The 27,963-nt window shown below is 34.9% G+C and overlaps 1 long non-coding RNA gene across 1 annotated transcript in view; it reads right to left on the bottom strand.

Moving 5' to 3' along the window:
* LOC120508158 overlaps positions 1-18,447 on the bottom strand; it is a 98,040-nt gene extending 79,593 nt beyond the window's left edge. Inside the window, exon 1 of the long non-coding RNA XR_005628945.1 lies at positions 18,391-18,447. This is a non-coding gene — a long non-coding RNA (uncharacterized LOC120508158). The remainder of the gene's footprint in view (positions 1-18,390) is intronic.
* Positions 18,448-27,963: the final 9,516 nt, after the last annotated feature.

The following is a 27,963-nucleotide window of genomic DNA, read 5'->3' as shown; positions in this document are numbered from 1 at the left end:
AAGATTAAAAAGGTCACTTGTTCTCCATCATGATTAGCAATATAATACCAACCCTCAGAGGAAAGAGTTTCTCAGCCTACAAGAATTCAGCTTAAAGAAATAAATGTGATACTGAATTTGAGAAAGACTAAAAGCCTGGAAAATAAATTGCTAATGGATGTGTCTGATATTTGACTTTTTTTTGGTTCAAAGGCAGTTTAGGATGGCATATGAAAAGCAATCTAGGCTACAAATATTACTTTTGTGCAACAGAAAAAAAAAAAACCAAAACAAGCTCATCACTATTCAAAGTACTGCAATGAAACATATCACTTTGAAAAAATATTCCATCTCTATTGGATCAATTGATCAGTCGAGGAATTCTGGACAGTGGGGTTTTTGATACACTGACCAGTGAACTCAAAGTGAAGTACATTTCTCCTAGATACAGCAGCCAAGCAGATCAAATGTCTGTCTTAAGCATTTTTAAGGGTACAAGCTGATAACAAAAAACCCTCTCAATCTCTAAGTCTGACTGCCTGTGTTCAAGCAAAAATTGGATTGCACCAAAACTTGCTTTGACTTGATTGAAAGTGACACTGGAAATAACAAGTAAAGGTAAGGTAGGCTCAAGGTGAAAAGGAAAACTCACCTGTGGAAAAAGCCTTTTCCAGGTTTATCTACCAGAGCAAAAAGGAAAGATCATGCACTGAATTCTTCTTGAGTGATGAAAATATCAAGGTAAATAATACAGCTGTAAGAAGTGATGTCACCAAACTTCAAAGGCAATAATATATTTTTTTATACAATATAAAAAATGCAGTCCTTTTTTTGTCTACCATTTTGAAAGCATTCCTTGCCCAGTGTGTTTATCTCATTCCGAGGTAGAATCTTAACCTAAAGGGCAATTTTCAACTTACACATATATTTACTATAAGCACCATTAGTTTTTATTTCTTCTAGACTTCAAATTTGAATAATGAGACCTAATTTCTGTTGTGCTGAAGTCTTGTTCTCTACTCAACCAACTTGCACTTTTACAATCATTAAAAAGCCACCATAAGATAAGGAAAAATGATTCATTTGAAAGCCACAGAACATGGGGAAGAGAAAAGGCAATAAGTAGCTTTAGTTTTGTGACTCTTGGCAGGAGGATATGACAGGGAGTTTAGCCCTTCAAAGAAGCTACATTAATAAGATTACTTTTCTTTCCTCTTCTGTTATTTTTTCCCCCAAACTTCCATTACCCACAAATAGAAAGGAAACCTCAACAAGCTGAAACCATACTCATATTTAAACTATCTGTACTACAAAGTTTCAAATGGCAAAGTGGCTAGCATAGTGCAAAATAAAAGTAAACTAACAGTTTAAAGTAGAGGATATTCTAATATCAACTTGTGCTCTATCTGGTATTAAAAATATACTGTAGTATTTTGGATACTCCCTTCAATGAAAAACTTTGATGGCTGAATAAAAATCTCTTACTACATCTGCTGTTTCACATTTCAGTTTACTTTATATCAAAACACTTAAATGGCACTTGTTTATCTGAAAAATATTCCAAACTTCCACCATTAATAGTCATACTGCAAAGACAGAAACTTCTTCAAGCCCAAACTCATAGGATCCCAGACTCTCTAGGTTAATGATGTTCACTGCAGAGAATTAAACAATGAAAACCACGAAACAAACAGGAAGGTTACAACCAGAACACTACATTATGAAATAATATTCTGATCCAATTTTGTAGATTTTGTTTTATAGACAGAAATAAACAAAGGAAAAAAATGGTCGAGGGAAGAACTGATTGATGGTCCCTTATCACGCAGTTTGCTGAATGGCAATTGTTCAGGATTGTCAGAAGGCAATCTAAAGACAAGCTAAATTCTTGCACAATATTTCAGCAGTGTTACTGCTGAGAAAAATCCCAGCAAAGCACAAACAAAGTCAGGAGAATGCGTTGACTTCCCCCATGCCCCAGCTCTAAAAGTAGATCTGGAGTACAATTTTGACTTCATTATGACACAAAGAAAGATGATTCTGTTTAAAATGAAAATTTTTGTATCATCTAAATCTGTCCAGCCCTTCCTAGGCTCACTCACTATAAATTTAAACACGGCTCAACAAGAAAGAAATAAAAGGCACAAAGACACTGCCACTGATCTATTCCCAAAAATCTGGGCTAGTTCCCAGTGTGTACCAGCAAAGCCATCAATCAGACCCATTACAGAGCTACTCTGGCTGGGATGCAGGGAGGACCCCATCACCCCCTTTCCTCAGTAGCTGCCCTGTCTGGGGCATCTCTTCCCTGGTTATAGTGGGAGGTAAATTGTTTCCATCATTCAGCTGCAGCAACAGTAGGAACTAAAGCTCTGCAAAGCAGCTTTGACTTAGAGGAGAATTAAGACATTAGTGTAAATCTGTTCCTATGACTACATAAATGTATGTTTTTCTTTAAGTTATGTTAAGACTTGTTCATGCACATGATAAAATCCCTGTAGGCTGCTCTGTAAAAATTTCTGTAAATTCTTTTTTTATGCCAAGAGTACTTCTAAATGTGCACACACAGGGAGTGAGTATGCACACATTGTACACTAGAAGAAAGCAAAGAGCATTTTGTGAAACAGAAAACTTACAAGTTTGTTAATAATCAATTTATAATCTCTCTGAATGTGGTTGGTTTGGGTTTTTTTTTGTTTCTTTTTTTTAATTAAAGCAGATGTTCAGGTATTTTACTTATTGAAAACCCAGTTTCTACCTATAAAATAGTGATGTCCTTGATTATGTGACCACAACCAGTTCCTTAGTTGTAAAATGCAAATAGAAGCACTAAGATAGATATTAATTAAAAAAACTAAATTAATTAAAATTAATCCTGGTTGGTTATCGATTAAGGCTAACCAGGTTCTGACATACAAAATATCTGAAAAATGATTTTACAACACTATAATTTTGCAATTACAAACAAAACCCAAGAAAAACAAACCCTAAGGATCTGCTAAAACAGGATCTGGTCTATTATATAGGAATGTTTGATTAGCCTTTTCACCTGACTGAATTTTTAATCCTAATACTTTTGGAGGTTTAAAGCATTAATAGAACAACTTGTTATTGTTATTTCTGTTTTGATCCTTTAACAGAGCATAATATCTGTATAAATATAAATTCAAGCAACATGAGATGCATGAAAGATTTTTACCAATGAAGTAATTGTCATCAATAAGCCATGCTGGCATAAACAGTAATAATGAAAGAGAAATAGAAGTTAGTAACTAATACTGGGCTTGCAGTTTGTACACAAACTTTAAACTAGGCTGAATTAAAAAAGTAATATTTACTTAGAGTTCCAATTTTTTTTTTCTGTCAATATACCACACTTCTGGATTTTTACAATATATTTATGGAAACAAATAGCCACCTTTGGCTAAAGGGAGTCTTTCCTACCACTGGTATCCCTGATTCATGCCATATATTCAAAAAGCTATCATTTTCCAATGAACAAAAAAATGGTATTTCATTAACACTGTTTCATGAAAATACAGGCTGCACTTTTAAGAGAACAGAATCATTAATACAATAAATGACTATTCAAGCCTATTGTGAATAAACCCACAACTAACTACTTGAATATCTTGATCCAAGATGCTATTTAAGGCCTGTGCTTATTTCCAGCTGACTGCAATTCTGTATGGAAATTGCTCCTACAAGTGAGGTTGAAAGTTCTGCAAGGAGGAGTTCTAAGTTACAAGGCATTCTGTGTCTTATTTGCTTCAGAAAAGTATGGTAGGAATGGAGTTTACTAGCAAGTGAAAGTATTATAATAAAAATTCAGTTTTCTGCATGATAAGCAATTTTTTTCACCTGCAATGTAAACTGGTTTGGGCTAGGATATGTTTGTAGGCACTTAGAAAAACATTGTGCAACTACCACTCTTTTTTTCTTTATGACAGGTTCATCTCATTTTGTGTGTATCTTCTCTAGTGAACCTAATCAGCTTTTGAAACTAATGGTAAATGCACTATCACAAAAGTAAACACATTTCAAAATCGGAAATTCATTCAAATGACACTTGTAGAATGTTAGCTTTAAGTGTCCTTAAAAAGGGAGAGATAATTAAAAAAGAAAAAGTGGAAATTGTTTGTGCAGGTTTGTTTACCAGCAAGACTCCAAATTTTTAAATTTTCCTACCTTCCTGATCAACTGTTCATGTTTTTAACCTGTCCCCTTGAAAAAGAGGAAATTATTGTGAAATATTAATGGGAAATATCCTCCCATTTCCACTCCTCTCCAGCAGGTTATGGCTTAGAACTGCCCAAGTGAACATCACTTCTACACATTTCTGTACAGTCTCAAAGCCTGTTTATTCTCACAAAAAAATAAAGGTGAAAGTCCCAGCTGAAAGCTTCCCCTTTGCATTTCCCAACCCAACACTTCAGCTCTTGAGCATGGCCATTCCCAGCTTCCCTGCAAACCACGACCCCTGTACAGCTGGGCTGCATCACTCTTGCTTTGACAGTACAGCCATCAGGTTCTGCCATTGCAAAACTGAAGAACAGATCTCTTTCCACCCACACTTCAATGAGATATCAAAGACTCAATAAATTCTGCTCCAGGCAGTTTTCGGGATTAGTTTTCGAAATCACTTGTCTGTCCCAAACTCTAATTACAATGCTCAGGGCAGCATGCTAAATTAGCTTTGAAGACCAACTTGTTTTAAGCCCTTAAAACTGTTTCCCACATTGAAGAACTAGAAAGGCAGGTGCAGTGGAAAACTTTGCTATAAATCCATTTAAATGCACATTAGATTTTATATGAGCCAATATGCCCACCAAATCTGTGCCTGAGAAATTCTACTGCCTTTCCTGCCAGGTCAAAGAACTTTTCCAAAGGCTGAATTTGGCTAACATCTCAGTCTGCCCCTTTACCTGAACTTACATCTGCCTGCATAAAGGCAGAGAGTATCAACTTCTCTCTGTCTCGGGGTTTGTTCCACAGCTCTTGCATGATCCAAAAAGCCTCCCTTGTAAAGCAAAGCTTTAGGTCACCTGATCAGTTTTCAGGTGATTTAAGTTTAGATTTCAGGTGCTAAAAAAAAAAAAAAAAAAAATCAATGAGCCCAAGTTTCATTTTCAGTGAGCCAATTTTCATTTCTAATTTGAGAAATGAAAATATGGATAAACTTTTATCAAGAAGGGAGGTGTTCCTCAATCAGTCAAATAAAATAATTATTTTTTCAAGAGAAAATAAAATATATCTTAGAATTAAAAAAGTAGAGGTGTGTGGGAAGTAGGAAAGCACCTGGATTTCTGCTTTGTTGGATGTTTGCTGTGGAAACAATCCGCTCAATTTTAATGGGAGTTGACATCACTGAGAAAATTCCCAGCCATCATTTCACAACTTGCTTTTCTTTGCTGATTTGTTTTGTTTGTTTATTATTTTTAAATACGGAGTTAAAATTTTTATGCCTCTGAGTAATTATAAAGCAAGAAGAAAAATCCTCAAAATGGGAATACTAAGGTGCTGTAATTGGGCCATGGAGATACATTATTATCTACGTTGCCTTTTTTTTTCTTTTTTCTGCTTTAATTTCTGAATGGCAAGTTCCAGTGCTGTTGAAAGCCAGCCAAAAATTCAAGGTGGTATGAAACATTTAAAAACATTACTTTTTAACAATGCCGAGAAACAGAATGGCACCATTTTAATGGCCATATGTCATAAAGACTATTTTTATTTAGGAAAAACTATTTTAATTTAAATATCATAAGCCCATGAGCTATAACAAACAATATTTTTTTTCCATATGCTTGGAATTATTGCTAAGAAAACTCACATCTCCTCCCCCTCCTTTAGAAGTCTGAATATCCATGTGTGTTTATGAGCGCGTGTCTGTTTACGGTGATGGAAGGAAACCACTAAACTCCATTAGTTAATGCAATGGCAAAATACCAAAAGGGAGGTCTTCCCTTGGGGTTGCTTTTTATCCCATATCTTTCACTAGTCCATTTTCCATATAATCCCCTTGCAATTGCTCTCCACAGCGAGCTGCTAGTGGTAACTGCATCAACCCAGATGAAGTGGAAAGTTGCTATAATTTCTTTCATCTGCACTTTTCCTGAATTCACACTCTGCATGGTTTGAAGGAAAGTTCCCTTTACCAGGTGCTAAGAAATGGAAATGTGTGTGTGTGTTTGTGAGCAGTGACCTGGGCTGGGTACTGGAGGGGAATTACAAGCTCCCTTCTAAGTCCTTGAGCAGCTTCACTCAAGGATCTTTGAATACCAGATTTCTCTTACACCTTTTCCAGTGCAGAACACCAAGGAAACAAATGTGTGTGTGGGGGGAGGGGTTCTGTTAGGTTCCTGAAATTTTCATTTAATTACTCATTAGAGCCTGCAAATAGCTATCTATAGTGAAACTGGCATTTAATTTCTTCAAATCTTTTAAAATTTCTCTTAAAATAGCATTTAGGAGTGCGAGTGTGCCAATTTATAGTTACTTCAGATACTCACAACTATGATTATACACATCTGATACTCTACAAGATTTCAGTGTTAAATTGCAGATGGCAAACATTGCTAACATTGGATTGTGCTGTGAGATATAAAAGATCACTGTGAAAGAAATATTTTTTAAAAATCCTAAGGTTTTTTCATAAGCATTAAACATGAAGCAAATCTATTATATGCTCACCAACACGAAGCAAACAGAAAGCCACCCTATATGCTTAAGATGGAATTTCCTTTTCTGAAGAGGTTTTACAAATAAATTAGCCTGGCCCTTGAACTAGGAAGAATAATATATGCAACTAAACTCATCATGCAATTTAGAAAAGTCTGAGAGGAAACTGTGTAATTTACATTAAAGAAACTAAATGTTTAATAAACCAGCAACAAAACCCAACATAATCAGTCATCTGTTGTATTAGGGAATTCTACTAAAGTTCACATATATTTCTATTTTTAGAGTTTGGATATAGTGTAAACAAAGAGCTTTATTACTAGTGAAATTACATTTTCAGTAAAACACAGGTGAACAACAAAATCCTCACAATAACACGTCCAACTGTTGCATTCGTAATACGTTTTGCTTCATGGTGGAACATTGAGAGAAACAAAGCACAGCCCTTCGGTAAGAACCTATTTTTTTTCTGTCTTTAAAATTTCCTTAGAATCCTACTTGGAATAGGCAGCTTTTAGGAAGGAGGGTATCTGAAAACGTGATGGCCTCTCCACCATCTTCACCAGCTCAGTCTGGGGCTTGGAACAGCCCCAGAAAAGGCTGGAATTCTGGAAATCCATGAAATTATTTTTTTCTACAAAGTGTAGATATGCACAAGGCTCAGTGGTGACTCCTGTGTGCACCTGCACAGGTCTCCTGTCCCCAACAGCTGCAGCACAACGTCCCAGGCAGGGAACCAGCCCGTGTCTGTCCCAGCCCTGGGCTGTGGGTCAGGAGTTTGCTGCCTGGCTGTGGGAGCACAGGAATCCCAAATTGCCAGCAGCACCTGAGGCTCACAGCCCTTTCCCACACAGGCACTGCCATTCCCCAAGAAGACAATTGCCATTTTTTACACCAAACAGCACAACTTGATACAACCCTTGTCTGATAAAAGGATATCTTCCTAATCTCTCTGGATCCAGTCTGGTGCTGTTTACATGAAACTCTTCAGAATTATTATTAAACATAAACTGAAGTTGCTCTTCTAAACCAAACATCTTTGAACTTCAGTCAGGCCCCCTCAAACAAACAAGCTGTTTTGAAAATTATTTCCAGGGCGATGGCTGTTGCCATAGAGATGACATTAAGTGAAAAGGACAAAAAATATAGAGGGTGATAAACTGCATGGTTGGATGACACACTTGACTTCCAAGCCTGTGTTCAAAGAAGGCATACATGCCAAGATTTTTTATGAAAGACAAAATTAAAATGTATCACTATCAAGCTGGAACTGACAAGGTATTGTGTGGTGGCTGTTAACATAATGCTCCATATATTTATTGTTTGTCATTTTTCTGGCCCTGATAAAGGTCTTTTAGAGCTGTAAATCATACCATTAAATCTGCCACTAGAAACAGAGGCTGTTTGGAGAATGAAAAGACAAAACTGAATCACTACTTACAGGTTTCTGCTTCATGACAGACCTTAACTATCACATCAGAGATGACATTTATTCTCTGAATTTGGCACTTTTTCAAACACCACACTGTTGGCTTATGACCTAAATTTAGAAAAAATGCTCTTGAAGAGTAGGCTCTTTACCATGGTGATGTATTGTACAGACACAACACTCAGTTGCGTACATACAGCTTAAGACAATATGAAGTTATTCACAGGTTTAAAAATACTGGTTTAATAACAACAAACATTTCTACTGAAAAAATTAGCCTTCTTATCCACATTCTATTTATGAAGGCTCTACAATAATATTGTGATGATCTTTGGTATCAGGTGCAATAAAAAAAGCAATAAACCATCTTTTTTTTTCCCTTCCTGAATACTTTGATCAACACTTGCTAAACACAGGATTAGAGTCACCTAAGCAGACAGGAATAACACAAAATGATACAAATATTGATAGAGATCAGATAGGAAGAATAATATGTATTCCATGCAGTAAAAATACCTTCTTAAAACTCTCAATGTAGAACTGCTTTACTAATCCAGACCACAACAAGGACCATAATCCACATCACCCAGGCACAACATCCTGTCTGAACGCTGCTCTGTGTCAAATGAGAGAAGTAAAAAAATACAACCAATCAAAAAACCCCCAACACTCACAACAGCAACAACCTTCATAAAACAAGGCCCAAATTCTTTGAACCCATCAGGGTAACTTCTAACACACTTCCAAAAGTAGGAGTAAGCAAAGAGACTCTTTGCAGCATCAGTCCATGAAATGGCTATTTTTGTCAAAATAATATTTTTGTCAAATTTAGGCTTCACCTAAATTTGCAGCTGAAATATTACTGTACTTCACACCAGTGTACTTGGTGGAAGGTACAGAGAAGAAAGGTAGACCTGGAGAACATGGAGAAAACATTTAAATCTCTGGTAGAAGCATGGACATGGAATATGTGGCTACATTTAGAGCCAGCTCACCAAAGGAGACTATTCTGTAGGTAGGAGACAGGTGAGAGTCCTCTTACACAGCAGCCAAGTGTTGCACATCCTGTGCCCACCCAAAACAGCACCTTTAAAAACACATATACCTTCAAAATTCTTGCTAAGTTTCCAGTTGTTTTCACTTTTAAGATTTACTCTGCATGTCCAAAAGAAAAGTACATTATATCAACGCAAGACAAACAGCAGGACCACAGAGAAGCCCAAGTCAAAGACGAAGCAGTGTCTGGGTATAACACATACTTGATAACGATTAGAAACAAAACATATAATCAAGTAAAGTAATTCTGCCTGTAGTTTATTCTGAGAGCTCCACAGAAAGTTATTACTAAAATTCTAGTTTTAATCTTCCTGAGAACAAAATTTGTAATTAACTCAATGCCAGTTACTGAAAATTAAAGTATGAGGATGCCTTTGATATTGAACATGCTGCCAAAATGCTGCATGGGTGATAAGAACTGCTGCAGGCACAGCAGGACAGGCAGCTGTGTGCCTAGAAATCAGCATCTTTTTGAACATCTGACTATAACAAGGTACCCTTTATGGCCTACTTCTATTAATGAAACTTTATAAAATTTTTATTGGATTTGACAGTTAAAATTAAACAAATAAACAGCCTGTTGCAGCATGAAACCACCTGATTTTATCCCCCTTGTGAATCAATGACCTTCTGTAAATAAGCAGAAGGTTAAGAAAGTGGATTACATAACAAAGCATCTCAGGTTCATTTGTTTGCACACAAAATTGAATGTTCATATTTCATTCAAAATTCTCTTTGGAGAAAAAAAAATCTTCATAGTATAATATTCAATAGTTTTTCAGTGAATTGGTGAAATATGATCACTCAATCACCTGCACTTCCTTTACTTTCCCAGGCTATTAGAAAAGATCTTTATTTCTTTTAGTCCTCAAAATTCTTCTGGAATATAATCCTAGAGTCAGCTTAAGTGTAATTAATACTAAGGTTTTCTTTTTAACACAAGCAACAAGGGGAAAACATGGCTATTAAACAATTTCTACTGGTGTTTGAATGAATGAGATTTTTCCCAGACTTTTTTCCCTGTTTTAGCAAATAAAGAGCCCTCTATTGCAAAGCTAAGTATACCTGAGAGCTGTGCAGAGCAAAGTTTGGAGGGAAATACCTTACTAGAAATACACTTAAACTCTGAGAAAATCTAATTTATTTGGACAATTAGACAATTAAATGGTAAATGTACCTAAAGAAGTACCTGGTAGTACATGGGACCTGAATCTCCACACCCTGATGGTTTTGCCCGGCCCCTTACCCGGACATTTATTCTAAACAGAGTCATAATGCCTATTCTAGGAAACAGCACTTTGCCACTAAAACTGAAGAAAATCAAAGGTAAAATCTTACAAATACAGAGCCATAAAAAGAAAAATCTGCAGCTTTTAGGGAATGGAGTTTCCTCACTCACTGGTTAGGGGTGACATTGATAGAGCATGCTGCTGCCTACTCACATTTAAAAACATGGTATAGCTTAAAGATAAACTGACAGATTTTTTACCTAAGTGCCGTGCATTTACTTCAAGAAGTTGATAATCAGTAATCAATGTTATGAAGGAAAAAACCTAAAATTATTACTGGAATTAAATAATCCTGGCCTAGATATGTCATCCTGATCATCAAATGAACAAAGTCTCTTCCTAGATAGCAGACATTAGTGAGAGAATCTACATATTTATTTAATGCTTTAAAACAAATGCTAGTTTGAATGAAATTCAATTTTCAGAAAGTCTTGGCAAGACATTACATGAACCCTGAGTTCCACTTAAACTCTCATCTTGAAATAAATTACTGCAAATGAAATTTATTTTAACTAAAGTTTTAAACAACATATAAAAGTAATAATAATTAAAATTGTAAATAAGCTTCCTTTGCTGTAGATCTGAAAGGGGCCAGTAATTCTGAAACAGCTTCTGAAATCTCACCTCTTTTGTAGTCTAATTGGTTACATCAGTAAACTGCTGGGTGAGTGCTTTAAAAGGATGCAGAACAGGAATAGAAATACAGCTTTATGGGAAGTGAGGTGTGAGGCCATTAAATGCATTCACTATATCAGAATGTTTTTAATCCTACTGACCAATTAAGTAAAAGGCATCTTAGAGCAAGTAAATATAATGTTAGAGCAAGTAAATATAACAGCCCTGTTTCTGACTGTAATAACAGACATGGTCAATGTGATAAAATGTGGACATTAATTGTTAATTAACTTGATGAAATATTTCTTAGTGACAAATTCTTGAATGCTTCTCCAAGTCACATTAGAGGAAAGAAAAAAAATGAGCAGTCCAGTCCAAAACAATCTGAATAGTAATTTTTTTAAATCCCAGTCAAACCAAATGAGTGGATTTATTTCAAGGAAAACTACATTGTTAACTTTACTGCCCATTTCTGAAAAACACAATTCTTTACTTGGAATACTACATCCCTATTTCCTACTGAAACCATAAATTACAGTAACTTAGGCTCTTGATTTAAATGTCAAAAATTCCAGAGCTTACCTACAATTGATGTCATGCACTGGGTCTATCAAAAGCATTTTAAGCACGTTTAACTTGGTTGAAATTCCTACCTTGTTTATGCCTATTTTAAAGGGCATTTCTTGCCATTAATTAAACTTCCTACAGTATTTCTAAGCTCCTAATTTAACTATGTGAATTAATTAGATCTCAGCTCTACTCCCACATTCTTTTAATACCACTTCCTCTTCCTTCAGTTGCTCCACATGGAAGGAGGAAGAATATGTACTTTGCTTTGTACAGCAGTCTGAGATCTGTTAAAAGAAAACACTGTAGAATATCTGCTTCTATTCAAAAGTAAAATTCAGCTTTAGTGACCAAATAAAATACTTGGAGAGTAAGGTTAAGTCATTTGTGGTAGCTTTAAAAATCAGAAACAGCAAAACAGCACATTTGGGATATGTAAACATCAAATTCAGAGTATAAATGAAGCATAACAAGCTTCCAAAGCTGCTTATGGAATAGAGACTAGGCCTAGTTTACATAATATCAACTGCCTAGCTAGTTTGTTTTTAAGATGAGACTTAACTTAGGAATTTGACTAAACAAACAGCAAGGGATTCCCTTCGGAGATGAACTATGAAATAATTTGCTTTCCATTGTTCAATTACCTAAATACAGTTACTGTGTAATTGATCAGCATGAGACACGTTTGCATAAACCTGAGATGGATCAATGCCAAACACCAACTCTGATAACTCCAAACTTTGTGATGTGACACAGTCAAAAAATGTAAACTTTTAACCTCATCACCCCAGTGGTCTTAGTGTTCTAGCTCTGCTATTTAACAGCTATTTGTATAAGGGAATAAATATTTATTGTCCTATGTATATGCGGAACATATACTCATGACTTACAGCCTTAAACTAGAAACTGATTACATCTGCTCTTCACTGAGTTCGCAGTTATTAATACAGGCCATCTTAATAATGAAAAACATTAATTTGAACTCATATGTGCACAGTAAGTACAAGGCTTTTAGGGTTTGGGCACTTCAACAAAACATTTTTCCATAATTGATTGAGTGACAAGTCCCTCATTAACCCATGTTGAACATTAATGGCTCTAGTTATAAAGAACATCCTCTTTAAGTCTCTGTCTGAAAGACAGGGAATAGTGGAGAGATGTAGGAGAATATAAGAGAAAACAAAACAAAAAGAAATCTAATCAATTTCTTTCCATTATCATATTTGGGGTTTTCTGACTGCTTACATTCAAGTTTATTAAAGGTTTACTACTTTTGATCTATTTCAGTAAGAGAGTCCCCCACACACACTTCCTCAGAGAAAGTCTACCAAACTACACCCTTGTGGTTTGAGGGCCAATATGACAATTGGTCCAAGCTAGACCTAAGGCTCAGCCTAAAGCAGCCGACAGACTGCTTAGAGCAGCCTTGCCCTTTTTGAGATTGGAAACCCCGATGGCTGTAGCATGCTGAGCAGATATCACCTCTGCTCTTGGTGCAAACCCAGCCTGAAATAGGATATGCAATAGGTTAAAGCAAGTAACTTATTTTACAGTTTAAATGAGACACAGTTGTCCTAATTCTCATACAAGTGAATTTTAACAACAAAATCATCACTCGATCTGATGATCAGGACTGCCAAGTATAATAAAGTACAATGTCTTAATTTTATACATTGCTTCATGAAAGATCTGGAATGCATTTATAAATATGAAAAATATTAACTTACGAGAATACTCCCGTGAACATTTAATAATACTATGTACTCTAAAAATCTTCCATAATTTGCAGTATTGGTGGAACTGTAGACAAGCTACCCAGAAAAAGTGTTAATACAAGAGAAAGTATTATGGCCATGTCTAAAGACAGTAGAAATTTAGCAACTTATAAATCTAAGAGAAGAACTATTGTAACTCTGATTTTTCGAACTTGTTGTATAACTTGGTAATGTTTTGCAGGACTACATAACAAATCATGTAATAAGTATTACAGAAAAGTTTTTAAAGTGAAATCATGAATGGTACTCACTGCCTCACTGCCTGCTTAGTTATGCTTAGACTTGTCTCCTGTCATCAACAGGAACAGTAAACATGCAGTTTTCCTCAGAAGAGAGGAAAAATAATATATTTGAAGGAAATGTACTGGATCACCACTACCTTTTGAACTGGTCTTTGGCCATCAAGACCATTAAATAGTAATGTTAAAGCCTGCTGGAGACTGGAACTTCCAGGTCCACATTTCAAACACAGATAAGTGGTCCCCTGTAATTTTTATGACTACGGTGTCAAAAGTCTTCCATTCAAATTGCAATAAATATTGCAATGAAGTCTGGAAGCAGGGTCATTTGTACTTGCTTGGGGCTGAGAATTAAGATAGCCTGTTTCCAGTTAGACAGTCATTAGAAAGATCTAACATCCATGCTAAATGGCTTCCTGTTCTGAGTACTTAAAACCAGTTTTAGTAAAATTGACTTCCTGAACCTTTGCTTATATCTTCACCAATATATGAATTTGAATTTTACACTTTTCTTTAATCATGAGTTCTTCACAGACTGTTCCCATTACAAGAATCTTCAAATGAATTGAGTCCTATCCTGCAGGGAGCTCTCTATACTCATATTTTTATATTGATCCAATGACCCTTATACCAATATACAGCACAACATAGAAATGTCTTTGGGGGATGAAAATGTGATATATCCTCTTACTAAAATACAACTGCTGCAGTTTTATCCCCCCCGACACCCCCCTCAATTTCACTTATTCTAATATGAGGAGACAAATTAAAATGCTATCTGTTAACAAAAATAAAATAATTTGTCTCAAAGGGAGGCTCCAACTTCCTGTTTGAGGTCCTGCTAAAGATGTTAAGACTTTGTGTAGGTGGCATACAAGTATTTTGATATTGAACTTCCATTCAGTGCCCACAAAACCCCAATAAGACAGACTCTGAGAAATTATTTTGTGTGGGTATGAACAGAACTATTTAAGAAAAGCGAAGCAGAAACATGATTGTAAGCAAGGCCCATATGCAGAATTTTCATGGCTAAATGCATCGTGGATCTGTACCAAGGTATCTCCCAGAAACAGAAAATGTTAGTTAAGAAAATATTATTAGAGTATTCTAAAATTTTTCTCCTGATCTCCATTTCTTGCTTTGCCCATACTTTGCCTCACATTGCAGACTCAACCATGGAAGGTTTTTCTTGGTTTGGGTCCTCCAAATTTTTTGTCCCTGTAGAATAATTGAAGTGTTCTAACAGCTAATCTATTCTGCCAAGGCATCCTTGTAAAACACAATAACATAATATTACTTTGAATAAAACTGATATATTATTTGGGAAGTTTTTATTGCATGTATACATGATTAGATTTACAGCACGTGAAGAATTATTGCATCCCTTATTTTCCATCATTAGTGGTGCCTTTTCAAATATTTCTTGAACTATGTTACTCCCCACCTGGTGTATACCCTTTAAACAAGAGGGGTCTTTCATCCAGTACAGAACTACTGAAATTTCTCCTTCAGAAAAAAACCTGTCTTATCTTCACTTGAGGCTGCCATATACAAAGTGGAAAAATACATCAGCAGTGGTATCACTCCACCCTTTCTGTAATAACATCTGCACAACAAAATTATAAAAAAGTAAAAGCTATGAACATGCTGCACAACATCACTGCTAAATTCTTCAGAGATGTATACTTATTTTGAGAAAAACCTGTATATTATATAGCTATACCTATCTATATTGAGATAGACTTATTTTGTGTACTTGCATTATTAAAAAGTTATAAATTATAGATGGTGATAGCAAGAAGCTTGAATATTTGTCTACTTGAAAGTACATACATTTCTCAGGCAGTCATCTTCTGGAAGCTGGAAAAATAGAACAATTCCCCCTCCAAATTACATGCAGTTATGCAACTGAAGAATTTGGTTTAATCTGAAGAAAGGTAATACATATATATTTTTGCCAGCAAATTAATTGACTTCATCAGTTCTTATTTCAGAGAAGTTTCCCTGGCGTGGTATAGTCCCAGCCTTGTTAGTCATCTGTGATAAATATTGGACATAATGGTACTGCACAGATCAAGCTGTGACAACCAAAGAACATGCCAATTTTCTTCTAGAAAAATATCAGTCAAAGATGAAAAGACAGAACTGGAAGCAGTGCCCTCACTTCAGTTTGTCATTCTGTGGTTTGTATTTTAGGATCTTTTCCATATTTTTTTTCTTGCAGTCATATCAGCTCCCATTACCAAACAGGGAGATGCATTCACAAACTTGCAAAGGACTGTTTTCAGGATGAATAAATGATGAAATTGCTTAGAGACATGAGAGTTGTAAAAGAATAAATAGGCAACTTTACTAAAAGTTTATTCAAGAATACTTAGCCACTACACTTAAAGTTATCATAAATCCTTCTAAAATGCACATCCTATATTTGTTTTCACTTGATTCTTGAGAAAGAGATCTCACATTAAATTGCTACCAATAAAAATCATGCTTTTTGCTAAGTGTTTAATAAAAAGACAACTTCCCAATGTTTTCTAGACTATTTTACTTTAGTACACTCTAATTAAAATGAGGAGTGTACAATACAGCTTCTGTATTAGTAAGAAGCAACGTGTAGTTGATCACATTTACACCTGCACATACCTTCATCCGCCTCTAGATCTGAACTTATCTTAGACCACTACTTACAGAGAATTCATTAGGTTGGAAAAGGCCTTCAAGATCATTGAATCAAACTATAAATATGGAACAGAGAACTGGTGCATAAAGATTTATTATACCAACAAAGAAGAGACATGAATTGTATCACCTGAAGGATAGTATTTCTATAGATTTCCAAGGCACTGCATGTTCTTAGCTGTAAGAGGAATGATTCCTATTCTTAAATAGGTGAGATGTTTACTTTATACATTATACAATTTATACATGGAATTCCAACTAAGCAGAGATTTAAGACTGTGACAACAAGAAAACTTCTGTGCAGAAGGCTGTTTTACACAGAAAGGTAACCGATATCACCATGTTCACCATGCCCGTCTCTAAGAGAACACACACCACTCCTCAAGAAGAGCAAGTAGGTCAACAAGGCATCCCTGGACTCACACTGGATATTAATACTGGCTTATTTGAATAGCTATGAGTTTATGGGCATGTCCCCCCTCACAGAAAAATTATCCCTTTCAAGACAGATACTGGAGAGCCTTGGCTACAGGGAGAATTCGCTCCTTATTTTAAAAGAAAAATGCACCAACAACTACCACAACTTGCTAGGAAATACACTCCCTGTTCTGAGAATTTTCAATCTTAACATGCAAAACTGTCAACACCAGCTCTTCTGTTTGACCTGGAAATACCTGACAAGAAGTCTATCTAAGACTAACAAGTCAAGTCTATCTACAAACAAAAGCTACCAAAAATGCTAGATTTTAAAAGATTTTAGCAAGACAGATGAGTTTGTTTCAAAGTCTGTGGAAAAACAAAGCCTGAATGGAAAAGTAGAGTTTAGCTATATTTGAACCAAATTTAAGTAAATAGGCACTAATAAATGGAAGTATTAGTATTTGCTTGCTTTGAAATTCTGTTTCTATTCTGAAGGCCTATCCTGGAAGCTTCTTTAAGAATCCATTATAAACCCCAACATCTGATACATCCTGTAGAGAAAAGAGAACTTCTTCATCTAAAACCAACTTCTAACTGAAGGGAATATCTACTTTAAGATACCAATAGCTCTTATGATACTTCTTGCATGAATATAAATTCTCAAATAAAATAATCTAGTTGAAAGTTTATGTTGTGTTTACATGTCAGCAACAGGCAGCATGGCTTGCTATTATAAATCAAGGACAATCAATGCTATAGTATTGTCATTAATAAAATATGAGTCGATAGTCACAAACTTTTAATATAAGCCTAATTATGAGTGTCTCTTTGCATGAAACTAAAAATATTGAAAATGTTGACATTGGAGATGTGCCCTTGAACCAAAAGCCAAGTATAAGTCAATAATCTATTATGATTTTCATTTTGCAGAAGTAGTGCCATTATTTCAAAAGGTCTCAAAAATCAATTTAGCATTTAGTATATCTGTGTAATAATGACATCCTAATTAAAAATCCCAATCTGAATAGCACAAAGGATAATGTTTAATCTCTAATCAATGAGCACTGAGAGAAGAAGCTATAGGTGCAATAACCTTTCTTAATGAGGTTTACTGTTTTTTCACAAATTACATATTCCTTCATATTTCTGATAGCCATTCTTACACCCTGAAAATGTATGCAGACATTCTCCAACTAAGACCATAAATATAACTACAAGTTATTTAAAGAAAAATAGCAAAGTAATAAAATAATCCTCCACTCTTTATGGATTAAGCTGCCATATTACACAGGAACCTTAACTAATATTTTTTAACACACAAGAACTCTACACTGATAAGCCACTTCAGAGTTAAGGCATTTGCTCATACAACACTATAACAGCTGTCTCTAGGATGAAACACTCAAGATTATTTTCCACTTATCAGTATGATGACATGATAGTTGAGAATTGTTTTGCAATTAAAAATATAACTTTTATTTCCCAATGATCCTTATTAATTTGAGACTGCAGCATCTGAATAGCCATCAAAACAACAGAAATTCCACCAAAAAACCCATAAAAAACTCACATAGTGGCACAGTCGAGATGGCCACCATACACAGAGTATCACCACACAATTTCAGAAGGCTTTAAGCATTCCCCCAAACAGAGTCACACCTTACCACATCAGCAGGCTTCAGGTGTCTGCCCATACACAGGAACACCAGATCACTTCAGAAGGCTGCAAGCATCTGCCCTTCCTGTTCTTTAGCCCAACCTTTTATCCCCTCATGTTGATGCCCTGCCCCTGTGTGTTTCTGCTCCCTTTGGGGGTTGGTCAGTGCCCCTGGGCACTCCATGGCTCATTGCTGCCAGTGCTGCTCACCTGCTGCTCACAGCTGCACCCACTGGGGATGGGGCTGGGCCAGCCCCACTCCCAGTCACCACAGACTGTGTGCCTACAACATAGCAATAAATATAATTCTTTACAAGTGTTCATCAGCCTTCTGGACAGCTGCTCAATTACCTGTGTGTCAAATGATTATCTGAGAGCCCAATTTCATCCCTGTTACCCTTCCCCCACCACTTATTTCAGCTATATTTGCCATAGAATTGTTAACACATCTTTGAACCTGCAATTTACTTGGTTAATTTCCCACTAAGAGGTGCTGGAGTAACAGATGTCATGATTATTCAATTATTATCCTCATTTTACATTCATTCTTTCAAGGTGTTGTATAAGATGGGCCTACTGGACATTTATTTCAGGAGTAGTGCAATAATGTACTTGTACAGCCTCTTGTAGTTCTCCTCATGGCTGAGTAAACAGTCTAATACATAAAGCTGTTGCAGAGGTATGTCAATTTTGGTAGTAAAAATGCTCAGATTTGTTCAAACAGAATTTAAAATACACGGCAAATTACATACACAATTAAAAATACACAATTTAAAATAAATTTTCTATTCTATGGCTTTCTGTTACTTTGCAATGCAAGAGTGCATTAATCAAGAACTATGATTAAAAAACCCAATAAGTAAAAGTGCAAGAACAAACTCCCTCAAAGCTATTTTGAAGCCTATTTTGAATGTTATTAACAAACTATTACTGGATTTCTTTGGGGCTTGTGGCATCATCTGTACAAGCTGCAAGTTCATTCACAACAATGTTTCCATGCAACTGAAATTGCAAGAAATTGTTCCCAAATTACTTTAAAAAAAGATCTGTGCTACTGAACACATCAGTAAAATGGTAACACAGCAATAGGGCCCCACAGCTGAGAATAAAGGCTCTCATTCTATATCCCCATCAGCACTACAGCACAACTTTACACTCAGATTGCCCGGAGATACATATGGAGATAGAAGAAGAAAAATAATAAAATGAGGTAACCACTTGGCCTGAGACCATTTGTGCATCAAACACTAAGATGCACTGTTTATAAGACCTCTGTGAACTTTGGGAGGAAAATAAAATCATGCTTAATGCAACACACAAAATAGATGTAGAGAGTAGTCCTTTCAATCAAAACAACCAAATCACTTGGTAACAATGCATGTTTTAAATCCACATAGTACTGATCTGCACTTTTAATTTTCTGCCTTAAATGTATACCGGATCCCTGAACCTATCCTCAGAGCCACTGAAAATCTTAGACATTTTAGAATTTTCCTTAACATGGAAGCCATGTGTAGTATGCAACAGGAATAAGGGATTTGTTATAGAGAAGGAAAGCAGTGTCAGCGCCCAGACTGCAAATGCAAAAGGATGCCAAATAGACCAAAAGCTACTAGCTGAGGTTTGGAATAGATCTTCTTCCTTCTTTCTTCCCTCTACCACTCTGGGACACTAAAACTTTTCAATACGTGCATACAAATGCATTGTGTCTTGTACTTGTTTTCTAAAATAGAGTTTAACTTCTACATTCAAGAAGCTTTTATGCTTGAGAAATTACTATTTTTATACGCTATACCCTCAGGCTCTAGTACAGTATAATCTATACTTACGTGCTTTTTCATGTAATGTGGTTGTAGCCAAAATGTGAGAGCTGCTATGAGAAAATTAAATAGAATAAGAGCTGCCATGTGCTCCACAATTAAAGGAAACACTAAGTAGCAGCAATGGGAATTAAACAGGACACTGTGTTATGCCAAATACCAAATGTGAAACCAAAATATCTGCCAAGTCTCCCCTATTTGTTACAATTTTTCCATATTTAGGTAAATTTATGTAATTATGTACCCTGCAGTGGTAATGGGACTGTGCTTTAGTCCTTTTGCAGCATATGCTCTTGGCACAAATATTCTTTCTGATGGGGAAAAAACCCAGCTTGGCCAAGATTACATATGTTGATTTTATATTGGCATTCTGACTGTGCCTAACAGCTGGTCTTTAATGTAATGAAACTGTGTTGGATTTATTCAGTTAAACAACTCTGCAGACTATTCAAGCATATGTATTTCTTGTAGCTCCCTATGTTTTTGAATCTGTTTTGATTGGAGCAACAACAGTTGCACTGTTTTTCTTAACATTTGAGATGTACCTGTGAGCCAAACAATAAGTAAACTAAAGACAGTTTCTCCTCCTACCCTATGAGCCCAATTTTAAACAGCATTGATCACATTCACAAATCTCTCATGACTTTTCCATATATCTGCTTAAAGAAGGTGTGAAATGAGCCTGTTCCTTCCTGGTATTTTTTCCACAATCACTAAAGTGTTCAACAGTTTTATAGTAACAAAGATGTTCAAAACATTTTCCTTTTTTTATGTGTATGAAGGAAAGGCACTGTGGGAAAGGCACCACTTGTTTTGTGAGGGTTTTTTTATAGCTGAACCCAGGGTGATTTAGTACTGTACCACATATATGAAATATTTTCCAAGCAGAGGGAATACACATCAGCCATGTTTCAAAGATAAGTCAGCCAACAAAACTATTATTGCATCGTGTCTCCCAATCCAAGACAATTGTTGACATACAGAAATGCTGAAATAAGCTCAATACTTCTAGGCATTCTCAGAAGACCCTTGAAGTCAGTAGCTGCTATTGAAACTGAAAACAGATTTTAAACTGCTGTCTCATAATCCCAATAACTACATCCTGCAGACACATGTAGAAATCTAGAAACAACAGTCATGAGAGTTTAAATATACTAAGACCCTTTAAAAGAATGGGATGGACTGAGACTTGTCAGTGCTCCAGTAAAACAGGCTGAGAAGTTCAGCCACACTTCTCAAGGGAGTTGTCACTGCCTCCATCACACACACCTACAAAGTCTCGTGTTTCTAAGAAAACTTCTTCATAAGGTTTGATCTCCCCTGCATAATGCACACCACCTAACCTCATTGTACAGGATTTCTAGCAGGAGACTCTTTTTTATTATTTGAAAACCTCATCTTCCTTATAGGCCCTGACCAAAGTTCATTATACCTTATTTGCTTCCTCTAATGCATGCAGACAACACGTTTATTTATCTCACATTCTAGACTCCTGAATAAATTATGGGAAGAAACCAGTTCAACAATACAAACACCTATTCTCCTCAAAAGAGTGAGATTAAAGTGCATTAAACATTTTCCCCCTTCAACACTCAGGAAAAAAAAAAAAAACAAAAAAAAAAAAAAAAAAAAACAAAAAAACAAAAAAACAAAAAAACAAAAAAACAAAAAAACAAAAAAACAAAAAAACAAAAAAACAAAAAAACAAAAAAACAAAAAAAAAAAAAAACCAAAAAACAAAAAAAAAAAAAAAAAAAAACAAAAAAAAAAACAAAACCAAAAAACCAAAAAAACAAAAACAAACCACCCAAAACACCAGAAAGGAAAAGTGAGCTGGACTAAAGACAAAAATCCTACAGATTCACCTCCACACTGTGCAGATCTTCATACATTTTGGAGTGCTCAGACAGAAGTCAGCCTTTATTTCATGTGGGGCAGCACCCACTTGCAAATGTCTGATGTTAGGCCTTCACTTATGTTCTTCAAAGGACTATGACATTCATAGAAATTCTGTCTTCGAAAATGACTTCTGCTGCAGGTTTCTCTTTACAAACACTGCAGCTGTCGTACCTAGCTAAGCAGTTTTAGAGCAGTGTACAAGCTACGATGGCGGTGGATGATCACTGGTAGGGAACAGGTCACTCACCAGCAGCCTGCTGCTAAACTTCCTATTCAATAGATGAATAAAGCCTTCAAGATCCTCCAGTAAATTCAGAAATCTCCAAATTAGAGATTACTAATGTGTAAAATGGCAGTTTCTTTGACTTTTTAGATACTGGTCTAAACGACATAATCTCATTACATTATCTACACACTACTTAAATATCTGTAATAGTAAAAGTTAAAAAAAAAAAGAAAATCCATAAATCCCTCAAGGATGTCACATTAACCAATGCAGCTTTTTTTAATATTTTATTTGAAGAGTAAGGAAAAGAGTAAGTACAGGAGGACTTTGGCTTGTTTCAAAGTAGAATAAATTTGTTTAGAAGCCTTTCATTAATGCCTCTGTAGATAAATTTGGTGTGAATTTAATTTGAGAGTACTGGAATAAAAAAATAATACTTTGATGAAATCAAGCAACAAAAGGTTTTGAAAAATTTACCAGAACTACAGGAGGCCTTTAATTACCTCTTGTACTAGCACATGACGCTCACACAGCATTTATTTTAGCAGAAATAGGAAATGAGATCTAAAGGTAAATTGCCTTATATTAGACACAAGGGTTGTATGTCTTTATATGAAGATTGATAATTTTATCTTTGTATATTTCCCCTTTTATTTATCATCTTCTTCTGTTATTAATTTTCATTGGAAATATTTTTAACCTGAGTTCTGGTAGTAGCAACTATTCATTTAAAGTAGTTTAGCATATCTACCTATATACTGTATTCAAAGAATTTTTCTGAGAGTCTTTTAATTGTAGCAGAAATCTGGGGGATGGCTGGGGAAGGTTGTGAAGGAAATAGGTGAAGGAATTTTAGGAAAACTAAGAATCTTTTAGGAAAAGGAATGATTTTGTCACGTGTAACATAATCCTGCAATACTTCAGCACAATAAAGCACCAATGTTTTTTGCATAAGAAATTAAAATGGGACTACTTCACTGTTACTTTATGTTTTCTGCAGAAACATAAATATTGGATTGCTGTTCTTAATTTAGCTTAAGTCTTCTAAGCATGGCCAGAAAAAAAGATCCAGATATTACCACTGGCCTTAAAATTTGATCCAACTTTTTAGTAGCAATTACTATTCCCATGACACCTAACCAAGTTGAACAATTCATAGTAGCAAGCAACCTACAGATGCTTCTCGTCATGAGAATATTAAAAACAGAAGAAAAGATCATGGAATTTATTCATTAAGAAAATAGGTTGGCAATGAATTGAAGTGATTCAAAACTGCTTTTGGAGCTTTGATTTAAACATGAAGAACACATGGCAATTTTGCACCTATTCAAATAATTTCTTTTCTGTATACATTCAGAATACCAATGCTGAAGACAGAGAACTAAAACACTTCACTTGTGTCCTTAGCCTGGGTAACAAAACCATCACATGTTTTCATTGGTGAAGGGTTGGTTCTTTGAGAAAGGACTGCTCAAAGTGGAAGGTAACAGCATATCACAACCCAGACATATTCAGTAAACCATATATCTCTAACCATATTTACACAATATTTTTAAAAGTATAAAAATATCAAGTATTGTGGAAGATTTTAAAAATAATGCAGGAAAAATGAAATTTGGAAAGACTGTGTGACTTAAGCAATCATTTCAAAGTCTTCTTTCCCTGATTCTTAATTCACTGAAAAAATTGAAAGTTAGCAGAAGTTTAGATTAACTATGCGTCTTTTCTCCTCTGGAATTCAGAAATTCCAAGATATTAGTATTGTAGAATTTCTGTTAAATATAATCAGTATGTTTGAAAATTTTACTTCTCCCAGCCACCTTGTGAACCTGATACCCTAATTGTTCACATTATAGAAAAAGCAACAATTTTGGGGTGTGTCCTGATCAGTAGACATCTTTTCTAAATGAAAAAGAAAATAAATTAAAAAGCCTAGACCTCAGATTTCAGTTAAGTCCTTTAACTTAGCAAATCTTGGTGACTTTTTAAATAGACTTTAAGTGTATTCTGATATTTTTTTCCAAAATTTAGACTAATGTAACTCTATTTGCAAATAAAAGCACAACCAAAGTGACTGGCAAGTTTTGAAAACCTTAACTGTGCCATTGCATCAAACTTACAGGTGTTTTTTCTGTTTTCAACTGCATCTGTATTTAAATAATTCTTTTACTTTTTGACAATTTGTCTTAATACATTCTTAAGCATCCATAAAACTTATGCAAGAATGTTCAAACAAGAAATTTATAGTTCTGTGTATTAAGAGTTTTGTAGCAGTCAGGAACCATTTTAAAGTGGTTTTAAAGGTACATTTTAAAGTGACTGTGATATCCTTAACATCATATTTTCTTGTTTTATTGTAAGTAGTGACAAATGAGCTCAATAGAGCCCTGCTGCCTCTCCCAGCACCGCTTGGAGAGCACCAGGAGCACAGCACAGTCAGGTCTGGGGAGTCTGTTAAATACCCAGGCTTGAATAACAAGGCAGAGCCCTATTCCACCACTCCTACTAATGAGGTAAATTCTTTTGTGTATTGATTTTAATTAGTTCACTTGTGGAAAAAAGTCCAACATAGCATGATTAAGGGCAGCAATATAGCCCTGGGTAAGGACCAGACCTACTTTAAAGTCTAACAAAATACACAAATTGTCAGTATCATAAAATCTAATTTTACATACATATATGAATGCATTTTTTACTAGAGGATTTTTTTTGTTTGTTTTAATTTCAATGGTCTGGTTGAAAGTTTAAAAGCCTGAATGTATTACACTGAATCTTGGTGTAAAAATAAAAAAAATTATGCTAAATAGGAACATAAGACAGACCACTGAAATACTAATTGGAGACTGGAACATGGTGACAAAGAAATTCATAAAGGTATTTATAACTGAGTTTATATGATTGCCTGTGGCTGAGAGGAATGCAATGATACATACAATAGGAATTATATGCAGTCATATAAAATTAGACCATTTCACTGATGCACTTAAATGAATGCCTAATATTGTCATTCTTCTGATTGATAGACACTGCATATATATAAATATATATAATCCAAGCTGCATTTAATAGGGTATAACAGCTCTATCCACATAAACTACTGAAAGAACATGTCACCAGACATTACTTCTGTATATTAGTGATTAAGCATTTCCATAGTACATATCACCTAAAATAGATTTACACTTATTCAGTAACAGTTATCTTGTTTGATAAATAATAAGTATTTTTTATCACTAAAGTAATTCTGACATTTCAGCCCTCAAATGAATTAGTTCTTCATTCTGTACTACGGGGATCTCATCGTTCAGTCTTGTAGGTGCTCTTCAAAAGCTTTAAGAATCCTCCATTTGATTTCTGGGAAGTGTTTTCTCGTTAACATCTAACATATGTACCCCGTAGGCATGATTCACACAAGTCTCTGGAATTCTAAGGAAATGATGATCAGTCACAGAAATGTGTAAAGAATCAAGAACTCTGGCAATTTTCACTTCAAATGTTGTCAGCGAGTGACTATTATAAAAGAACTTTTCTCACCATATCACTGAGAAATGCTGTGTACTGAGCAGGTATGAGAAAGTTACACTTTTAATGAACTGCACCACCTGAAGGTTTATTTCCTTGAAGCTGGTAACTGAATCTGTTGCAGTCAGAGAAATGCTAATTATAGGTAAGAGATGCTCAGTATGGCCTGAATAAAGTTTACAGGGTGGGGAAGGGGACAGCCAACCAACCAAAGACAAAAAATATTCTAGGTCCTCATTAATCACAGAAACAAAGCTCCAACCAATACCCTAAATGGCAACAATATCTTTTTCCTTAATACCATCCTTGGAAAGGCCAGCTCACACATCTAATAATGCATCTATTTAAGTAATTGATTGGTTGCTTTTCAAAAATGGAAAACTATTCCCTGAATTACTAAAGAGCCAGCAAAAATTAAAACTAATGAGCTCATTTCAATAAAAATTTATGAGACTGGTTTCATGCTGACAAAGTGGGTCCTGCAGGCAGTACCCCTTCACCTCCTTGCCAGAAAATGAAAAATCTTTGATTTCAAAATATTTTAAAATCTTTTAATGAGGTATTAAAATATAGCTACAAATCTACAGGTAATTTGAAAGAATTGTGTGTGATTCTGAGATCACCAATAAGTCTTTTACAGTACAAAAGAACTTTCTGAACAAAGCAAAAATTATATTTGTCAGCAGTAATTACTAGAGATGGAAAATTCTCTTTAGGATCTATCAACTATATGCAAAATTAGTGATGTCACAATATTAACCAAACCTTCTCAAATAAGTTTTATTAAGTTATCATGTAAGTACATTTTAAGATGCAAAAATACAGCAATAAAACCCAAAGAATCCAACTCACAGGGTCCAAAGTAAGAATACTTGCTCTTTTTGAACATGACTGGTAAAAGGCTTAAAACAGAGAGCAGCAGCAGCCTGAGTCTGACAAAGGAGTATCATATTCATTAAGATTATACAGTGTTAGATGTAAAATAGTTGATTTATAAACAAATATTATAATCAAGCATTTATCTAAATAACAATGGAAAGAACTAAATAATGTCATAAACCAAACAAAAACAAAGTGGAAAATCTAAATATGTGCTCCTGGATGTATCCACCAGTACAAATCCAATTACTGATCCTAATTATTTCACAGAAAATGAAAATAACACTGTACAATAATTACTTTAGATATTAATATAAAAGGAAAACATGTTAATAGTTAGAAAACTGATTAATATCAAGCGGCCTTTAAAACCTGGACTGCAAATCTCAGAAGTACATGGAAAAATACCTGTTATTTTAAAAGGTGCCAGAAAAATTCATAACTATAATGTAAAACTGGAGTAGGTAGATGTAATTTAAATTAATGTCCTTATAATAATGTGTGTGTGTATATATATATAAAAATATAATAATGTATGTATTCAAAATGTGTCTGCTGTAAAAATTCAGTTATAGAGAACTTCACATTCCAATCTTGCTACCAATAAAACAGGAAGTTACCCTCAAACTAACTTAAGAATGTTATGATCATCACTTGCCCTGCATTCTCTTTTTTCTAGTTTTGATTTCTTTTAAATACAGAAACAAGCTCTGAAGGGTCAAATTATTGCAAACTGATTAACAGAACTCATGTTTGCTTATATTTTCAGTAGAAAATTCTGTAAAAATAGTAAACAAAAATTAATTATAATATATTTAATAGCAAAAATAATTTAATAATTAACTAAGAAATAATATGGAATTGATATTTTTTGTCTCTGAAACCTGGCTATAAGTTAAGCTTCTTCTTCTTCTGTGAGATAAAATAGGTATTTAACAGATTTAAGCTCAATATATGTTGAAATATGTAATCACATACACAAGAGATATCCAGAACAAGTAGAGAAATATTGTCATCCCAATTGAAATAAAATTTGATCTACACCACGACCAAATCCATTTTTTGAGTCTAGTGGGACTTTGAGTATTACACTGTTTTTCTTCTTTGTACTGTTGTTGACACTCTCAGAACCATCTTCAAAGCACCGTACTCTTTTGTGTGGTGTAAAACCAGTATGCTTCCAATTTTGCCATCAATCATCTTTAATAGCATATGCTATTAATGTAATTTTGTT

Source organism: Passer montanus, unplaced genomic scaffold, assembly GCF_014805655.1.
Source record: "Passer montanus isolate IOZ18808 unplaced genomic scaffold, ASM1480565v1 scaffold45, whole genome shotgun sequence".
NCBI classification, from domain to species: Eukaryota; Metazoa; Chordata; class Aves; order Passeriformes; family Passeridae; genus Passer; species Passer montanus.
Note: the sequence above shows the minus strand (reverse complement) of the source record. Positions and strands in the feature narration are given on the sequence as shown.